Source organism: Lissotriton vulgaris, chromosome 4_1, assembly GCF_964263255.1.
Source record: "Lissotriton vulgaris chromosome 4_1, aLisVul1.2, whole genome shotgun sequence".
Lineage (NCBI taxonomy): Eukaryota > Metazoa > Chordata > Amphibia > Caudata > Salamandridae > Lissotriton > Lissotriton vulgaris.
The window spans coordinates 292844550-292853166 of record NC_141691.1 but is presented as its reverse complement, the minus strand read 5'-3'; positions in this window follow the sequence as shown (position 1 = coordinate 292853166).

The following is an 8617-nucleotide window of genomic DNA, read 5'->3' as shown; positions in this document are numbered from 1 at the left end:
CTGAAGATCCGCCTTGCCAAAATATGTCAGGAGAAAGGGGTCGACTGGATAGTCGCCCTGCCAGTGGCACTATTCTACATGAGAATGGTTGCCCATTCGAGATCAGGGCTATCCCCGTACGAGGTGGTCTTTGGCAGACCACCGAATATGTGGGGGACGCCCATTCCGAAAAAGATTACTGATGTTGATTGTAATATGTTGACAGATTACCTTGCCTCCTTGATGTCTGCACTCCAATCATGTCGTTCACAGGTTGCCGCAGCCTTCCCTGACAACACTGATGTAAAGCCGCATGACGTCCGTCCTGGGGACCTCGTCCTAGTGCGCAATTTTGATAGAAAGAGTCCGTTGGAGCCCCGCTGGAAATCACCGAAGACCGTCCTTCTCACCACGAGGACCGCCGTGAAGATCGAAGGGAGAAAGGGGTGGGTTCACACGAGTCATGTGAAAAAAATTTTTGGACTGAAACCTGATCGAGACTCGTCCACCCCCACCAAAGACTGTGTTGAGCCTAAAGACTTTACAGAATCTGAACGAGAAAAGACTCCCCAAGAAGAGTATCGCATGAAACTCCGATCTAGCAAGTCAGACAGTTTAATTGTTTAAGTCCTCCCCTAGGTGAATCGGTTAAATAGTTTCTGACATGTATCCCCTAGATCGAGATAGAGAGAGAGAATATAAGAAACGTACATATTGTAAATCACTGCGTAGTCACTGTATAGTGACACTGTTAATTATGTTTATTCTGAGTATTTTAATTATTGTTGCGAGCATCCTTTTACCTATCTACTACCCTATTTTCAAGCGTGAACAATCTGCCTACAATGTCTCTGCTGAACACACTTTTAGCAAGTTACCTCCACATGAACTCTCCTACAGACTTGCGCTGCGCAACAATACATTCATTAGTATGCTACATCATTCCCATCAAACTAACAATGCTACAGACTGTTGGATATGTGGCCGACTCCCTCCCTTCCAGAATTTCAAGGGAGCTCTGCCCCTCTTTCCGTACCCGTTCACTCACAATGGCTCCTGCGGTGCATGGTTCAAAATAATTAATTCTTTAGATCCTGATATTGCTGTTTTCGACGGGGGCTGGGTTTGGGGAAACCTGAACTTGGTCCTGCTCGACGTCTGTTACCCTGATAAGAAGGGACTCCCCACTAGAATAGGAACTGATCTAGAAAATGAAGTGTATGGATTAGGTAACTATACAATTAGCCTTATGATTCTTACTGTTGAATCCAAAGCCACACCTGTTATACCCACTATGTCAGTATTGCCAGTTACTGGTGAATTATGTATCAGGAAGAAAGGTTCAGTACACTTAGGTCATAGTAAATGTACTACTGTGGTCGAATTCAGCGATCATGGAAAATCGTCCTTTAAAGCTATCAGTCATTCCTACTTTGTTTGTGGTCATACCGCATACATACGTCTACCTCCAGATTGGGATGGTACCTGTTACATTGCATTCCTTCTGCCACCTGTTTTCCTAGCTCCCCCTGATTACCATAGAAATACTAATCTAGTAAAGAATAGACCCAGAAGAGATATCGCACTTGTCGACTACACAGAAACGGCATGGGAACAGTACACCGATTTTAATAAAGGATTCTTTTTCTTTTTAGGACCTGTTCAGAATAGTAAATTAATACGTAGATTAACTAGAACGCTTGAAGCAGTAGTGAATGAAACTGCCTCCGCCTTAGGTAACCTAACAGAAGAACAGTCCGCCATGCGGGTTGTTGTCCTTCAGAACCGTCTTGTTATTGACGTCATCTTGGCAGATAGAGGCGGAGCTTGTAAGGTCATCGGGTCAAGTTGCTGTGTTTTCATACCACAAAACGCACCATCTGTATATCAAGCTATTACACGTCTCCATAAAATTGCAAATCAGATACATCAGGATCCAGGCACCTGGACTTGGTCCGGTTGGTTCTGGACAACGTTAACAGCTTGGGGATGGAAGATCCTATCCTTCCTAGGCATTGGCCTAGTCCTAGTATTCAGTTGCTGCCTGTGCCTGCAGTGTGGGCCAGCGATTTGTGGACTATGTGCCACCTCTTGTATTGAACATTCCAGTTTTTTCTCAAAACGTAAAAGAAAGAAAGAAGAACAAATGATGTTACAAGAACAAACTGATCGATTCATGAGGATCGATATATCATGAATGGTCCGTAGGGAACAAGGAGGGAATGAGGAAATATAAAATTTTATGGTCAAGTTGTGTTCCCTAGCGCGTACCCCACCGACTCCATGTACCAGCTTAAAGTGCATGTAACTTCCCTCCTGTGTCAGCTATGAAGACGCAAATACATTTGCGTCCAACGTTAACTTGTCCTCTTTCAGATCCACCCTGAATGGGTTAAATAGTCCGTTCCTAAGTATGCTATGCCAACGTCTTTTTGTAGTGTACTTTACATGTTTTGCCTGCTCTGGCAAAGTAGGCCCTGAATTTCTGCCATCGAGCCTCTTTTCTGGCTTCTGACTATGGCAGCCTCAGCCCAGGTTGCTTCTGTACCCGTGAACTCTGACTTACTTCCAGCGCGGTCCCTTGCGCTCAGCTCAGCCTGCTTTCTGCCAAGACTGACTATAACCTTCGAGTTATCTGTTCCGCTCCTCGAAAATGCATTCCTGCCTACCAGCTTCAGTAAACATCCTCCCCAGCTGCAGAGCCAAAAGGGCCGACCTGTCTCAGTGCAAGTAATTCATAGCTTCTGTTACCATGCTTCCATGGAAGGCCCCGTGCCCCCACGTTTCTCATGCAGACACTTAGGCGCTTATACACGCATCCACAGTTAGCATAGAATAGCTTCTGCCCTAGAGACCTTTCCGCCCAGATAATATGGTTCCTAAACATCAGATATCAGATATGATAGAAGTACAAGTTGATCTGACATGTCAGACTTCTGTCTCTCTCCGTCAGTGTAAATGTCAAGTCCCCTGCACCCCTCCAATCACACGTCATGCAGCTGCGCGCGCATCCAAGCTTCCGATTTCTGCTGACATTGCCACATTTCTGCTTGATGCCACCCACCCGCGTCACCTATCAGTGACGTTTTCTAGCACACACCTCCAGTTCACGCCTCTTGATTACGTACTAGTACCACGTGTATACTGTTATCTTGTCTTCTCTCAACTGTTACGCCTCCTGCACTGTATTCTTATGAAATGGATTAAGTATATAAGCTATGTATTGTCAATAAAATGTAGCGCGCTCTTTCTATCCCTTCTGACACCCCTGTGGTGGTCAGAATCCGATATCCTGGTCATGACCATTCCTTTTTGAGGAATAAAACCCTTAGAAACTCTAACACCACGGACTCTGGTTTTTTCTTTCCGATCTGAGTTATTATTGATTAAGTACTTACCTGCATAGAAATTAAGAGAGTAAATTAATTATTTACGTCAGCAGGGGTGAACCAGAGGGTGGCAGTGGTGAACCAGAGGGTGGCATGGGTGAACCAGAGGGTGGCAGTGGTGAAACAGAGAGTCGCAGTGGTGAACCAGAGGTGACAGTGGTTAACCAGAGGGTGGCAGTGGTCAACCAGAGGTGCTGTGATGAACCAGAGGGTGGCAGTCGTGAACCAGAGGGTGGCAGTGGTGAACCAGAGGGTGACAGTGCTGTACCAGAGGGTGGCAGGGGTGAACGAGAGGGTGCTGTGATGAACCAGAGGGTGGCAGGGGTGAACCAGAGGGTGGAAGGGGTGAACCAGAGGGTGGCAGTGGTTATCCAGAGGATGGCAGTGGTGAACCAGAGGTGCTGTGATGAACCAGAGGGTGACAGTGCTGTACCAGAGGGTGGCAGGGGTGAACCAGAGGTGCTGTGATGAACCGGAGGGTGGCAGGAGTGAACCAGAGTGTGGCAGTGGTGAACCAGAGGGTGACAGTGCTGAACTAGAGGGTGACAGTGGTTAACCAGAGAGTGGCAGTGGTGAACCAGAGGTGCTGTGATGAAGCAGAGGGTGGCAGGAGTGAACCAGAGCGTGGCAGTGGTGAACCAGAGGGTGACAGTGCTGAACTAGAGGGTGACAGTGGTTAACCAGAGGGTGGCATGGGTGAACCAGAGGGTGGCAGTGGTGAACCAGAGAGTCGCAGTGGTGAACCAGAGGTGACAGTGGTTAACCAGAGGGTGGCAGTGGTGAACCAGAGGTGCTGTGATGAACCAGAGGGTGGCAGTGGTGAACCAGAGGGTGGCAGTGGTGAACCAGAGAGTGGCAGTGCTGAACCAGAGGGTGGCAGTGGTGAACCAGAGGGTGGCAGGGGTGAACCAGAGGGTAGCAGGGGTGAACCAGAGGGTGGCAGTGGTGAACCAGAGGGTGGCAGTGATGAACCAAAGGGTGGCAGTGGTGAACCAGAGGGTGCTGTGCCCATACACGACCGGATGGGTAACTTTGCAATGCAAGCGGCCCGCGAACACACAAAAAGCCCCACAAACACGCAAAAAACCCGCAAACACGCAAAAAAACAAAAATCCGCAAATTCGCACGAATTTGCAGATTGCAAATTTGATTCTGCGCGAATTTGCGAAACGCAAATTCGCAAATTTCGCCCATACTTAGTCCTGACGCGCTGTTTGAGTCTGAGGGTGGCAAGGTAATCAAGCAGGGCGATGGAGTTGCTGTTGTTGGGGTTCTAGAGGTGGAAATTCAAGTCTCCGAGGAGGATGTAGTCTTTGGACGCAAGAGCGTGCACGCTGACGATGTCGGCGATGTCATTAATGAACTGTTGCTGGGGTCCGGTGGGTCTGTTAACAAATGTTCCTCCGAGGGTGGTGTTGGGGTAGGTGTTAATCTGAAAGGGCATGTGTTTGGAGTTGCTGGAGGTGTCTGTCGTGCAGGTTGAGACTCTGAGAGTGTTCCTGTAGATGATGGCGATTCCACCTCCTAGTTTGTTGGTGCGGTCTCTCTTGGTGAACTTGTATCCAGCTGGGATGGCTATGGCAATGTTGGGGGGTCCATCCAAGTCTCTGCTAGTAAGGTGACGTCCGGGGAGGCTGAGTCGAGTAAGTCCCAGAGTTCGACAGCGTGCTTGTCGATGGAGAGGGTGTTGAGTAATATGCATATGATGTGGTTGCGCTATGCTCTGACAGGTGGGGTAGGGTGTGCGGGTGTTCCGCAGCTGGAGAAGCTGCAGCTAACGCAGGTGAAGGGTCTCTGGGGGAGTATCGGGCTGGTCTGGAAGCAGTTAGATGATCGGTTGCTGTTGAGTCTGTGAAGGATGTTGGCGTTGTATCGTCATTGGTTGTCGTGGTTCTTGTGGGGGCCAGGGGGTCTGGCGCTGGGCACGGTCCAGGTACAGATGGGCTTATCTTAGGCGCGCCAGCGACGCACCCGCTGTACGCATCCACTGCTGACCGCACCAGCGGTCGCCATTTAAGTAAGGGAGGGGGATGGGGTGAGTGGTTTGTTAGCAGATGCATTGTTCCTATTATCCTGATCAAAAAGTCAGGAAAGACCAGTGTATAAAGATTCTTACAATATTTGAGAGCTATCAATAATGTGGTTATGCACATCTTTCCTGTGGTCCTCAATCCTTATACCATCTTCTCACATTTCCTCTCAAACGTTCAATGGGTTACCATGGTATATTTTTATTCTGTCTTCTTCTCCATACCCATTCATGAAGAGAGTCAGTTTCCTTTTTGCTTTCTCATTTGGCAGATCCCAACTTACATGGAGGAGGCTAATTAAAGGCTTTAAAGTCTCTCCTTCAATCAATTTCCAAGCTTTAAAGAAATATCCCAACACATTTGTCTTTCCAGGAAACTCCACTTTGGTTCAATATGTTGATGATCTCCTTCTTGCCTCTGTAACTTTAGACCAATGGAAATGTTATTCCATTTATCTTCTATTTACATTGGCTAATACACGACAATAAGCTTTAAAGGGAAAACTATAATTTTGTCTTCTCTGTGTATGATATCTGGGTCATGCGATCTCTGCAGAAAACTGACATCTATCAACAGAATGCATTGAACCCATCGCAAGCTACCACATCTGGTAACTCTCTCCCAGGTATGAACTCTCTTGGGAATGGCAAGGTATTGTAGACATGGATCCTTAGGTGAACCACTATGGTAAGCCCTTTGAAGAACTATGTTAAAAACAAACACATAAAAATTGTGTAAATGTCTTAAGAAGCTGAACCTGCATTTGTAGAAATAAAATAAGCTCTCACATTTGCCCCTACCTTGGGGCTCCCTGATGACAGGAAAATGTTTACTCTGTACTGTTGTGGAAGAGTTGAGTTTTCCCTTGGAGTGCTCTTGGTGGATCACAGTGATGAGAAAAAAGGGATAGCATACTACACCTCTGCTTTAGATTCCATAGTTGGAGGGCTCCTTCTCTGCCTCCACTCTGTTGCTGCCCATCTTGTTGAAGATTCTGAAAGCATTGTGTTAAATTTCCCCCTGACTGTAGCTGTTCCTCATCTTGTTCTTGAACTTCTCCTCACCTCTTAATCCCAGCACCCTTACACTGCCAGGTTGACAACATACAAGATCCTATTGTTGTGTGCTGCTCATAATAACTTGATTTGCTGCCCTGCCCACAACCCTGCATCTCTAATGCTGACTTGTGAGAATGGAGTGCCCCATAATTCTCTTGTGAACATGTGATAAAGCCACACATTGACCTCACAGATACCAAATTGTGAATTGAACTCTTTGTGGATGGATCTTGTCTTAGAAACAATGAAGGCAAAAGTTTTGCCAGATAAGCTATTTGAACTGCATTTCAAGTCATTTAGAACCTCTGTTAATCCAGTGTGAGATCTGCCCAGGTTACTGAGCTTGTTGTCTTTCTGAACTTTGTGTCTTACTGAGAAAAATACTGTAGCTGTTCACAAACTTGAAGCATGAGTTCACAGTTGTGCATCACTTTGGGTTTCTCTGGATGCAGAGGGTTTCCTAACTTCTACCAACACCCCACTTAAAAATGGATTGTACGTAAAGAATCTGTTGCACACATTGCTTTTTCTGCTAAAAATTGCAGTTGTCAAATGCGCTGCCAACAAAAATTCTCATGCTGAAGTTTTTGGGGGAAATACTATAGCTGAATCTGCAGTTAAGGAAGCTGCTTTGTTTTTGAGTAGTACAGTTGTTATGTATGTTGTGCTAACTGGGGTGGCTCCTGTGCCATCTTTTAAGGTTGTGACTGTTTTACAGGAGCATGCCTCAGAAGCTGAAAAACAATACTGGACAATGCAGCACTGTACAAGAGACCCAGAAGGAGCATGGAGGGAAAGCTCACAATGTGCAGTCACGCTGAAATGTGTACTCCGAAAGCCTGACACCATTGTGTTATGAAGCTGCTCATGTTGGAAGGGATGCTATGATTCATGATACGTGTAACTGAAACCAGTCCTAGGATGCTTGTTTCCAGTCCAGGGAGGACCTAGCCTGGCAGTTTGGGCTGGACTGTTCCCATTGGGCGCAGGATCAAGACTGATTTTCATATGCCGGGGTCCAAACTGAAATGGCATGGTGATCAAAAAAATTATGGATTTAGGCCCAGATCTCTGTATTGGGGTGAATGTATGACATTGTTCTGTCCATCAATTATCCTTTTTGTATTTGTCATTCCCAGACGTGGGTCCTGTGCTTTCCATGCCACTGGAGTCAAGCTATCCTAGCTGATGAGGGCTGAAAGCCCCAAACCATTCCTAGGATGCATGTTTCCAGTCCAGGGAGGCCTGGCCTGGCAGTTCGGGATGGACTTTTCCCATTGGGCGCAGGGTCAAGACTGATTTGCATATGCTGGGTCCAAACTGGAACGGCATGGTGAGCAAAAAAAAACAATCAATCAATCCATCAATCATTTGTAAAGCGCACTACATACCCGCTAGGGTCTCAAGGTGCTGGTGGGGGGGTGCTACTGATCGAACAGCAAGGCCTTGAGTATCCTCCTGCAGGTCAGCAGGTCTTGGGTCTGTCGTAGGCTCAGTGGGAGGGTGTTCCATGTCTTGGCGGTGAGGTGGGAGATGGATCTCCCACCAGTGGTTGTACTTCGGATGCGCGGGATGGTGGCGAGTGAGAGGTCGGCGGAGCGTAACTGGCTGTTGAAGGTGTAGAAGGAGAGCCATCTGATGAGGTAGGCTGGGTCGGTCTTGTGGAGTGCCTTATGTGTGTGGGTGAGGAGCTTGAAGGATATCCTCTTGTTGACAGGGAGCCAGTGCAGGTGTCTCAGGTGGGGGTGATGTGGCTGTGGCGTGGTATGTCGAGGATCAGTCATGCCGAGGCGTTTTGGATGCATTGTAGTCATTTGATGAGCTTGGTAGGGGTTCCCTCTTAGGGGGTATTTCCGTAGTCAAGTCTGCTGCTGACGAGGGCCTGGGTGACTGTCTTTCTTGTATCTGTCGGGATCCATCTATGGATCTTGAGGAGCATGCGGAGGGTGTTGAAGCAGGAGGAGGAGACAACATTGACTTGCTTGATCATTGAGAGCGTTGAGTCGAGGATGATTCCCTCGTGCACGGTCGGTGATTGTCGGGGCTGCCCCCAGTGCCGTCAGCCACCAGGAGTCATGCCAGGCTGAAGGGTTGAAGCCGAGGATGAGGACCTCCGTCTTGTCCGAGTTCAGCTTCAGACGACTGGTCTTCATCCAGTCAG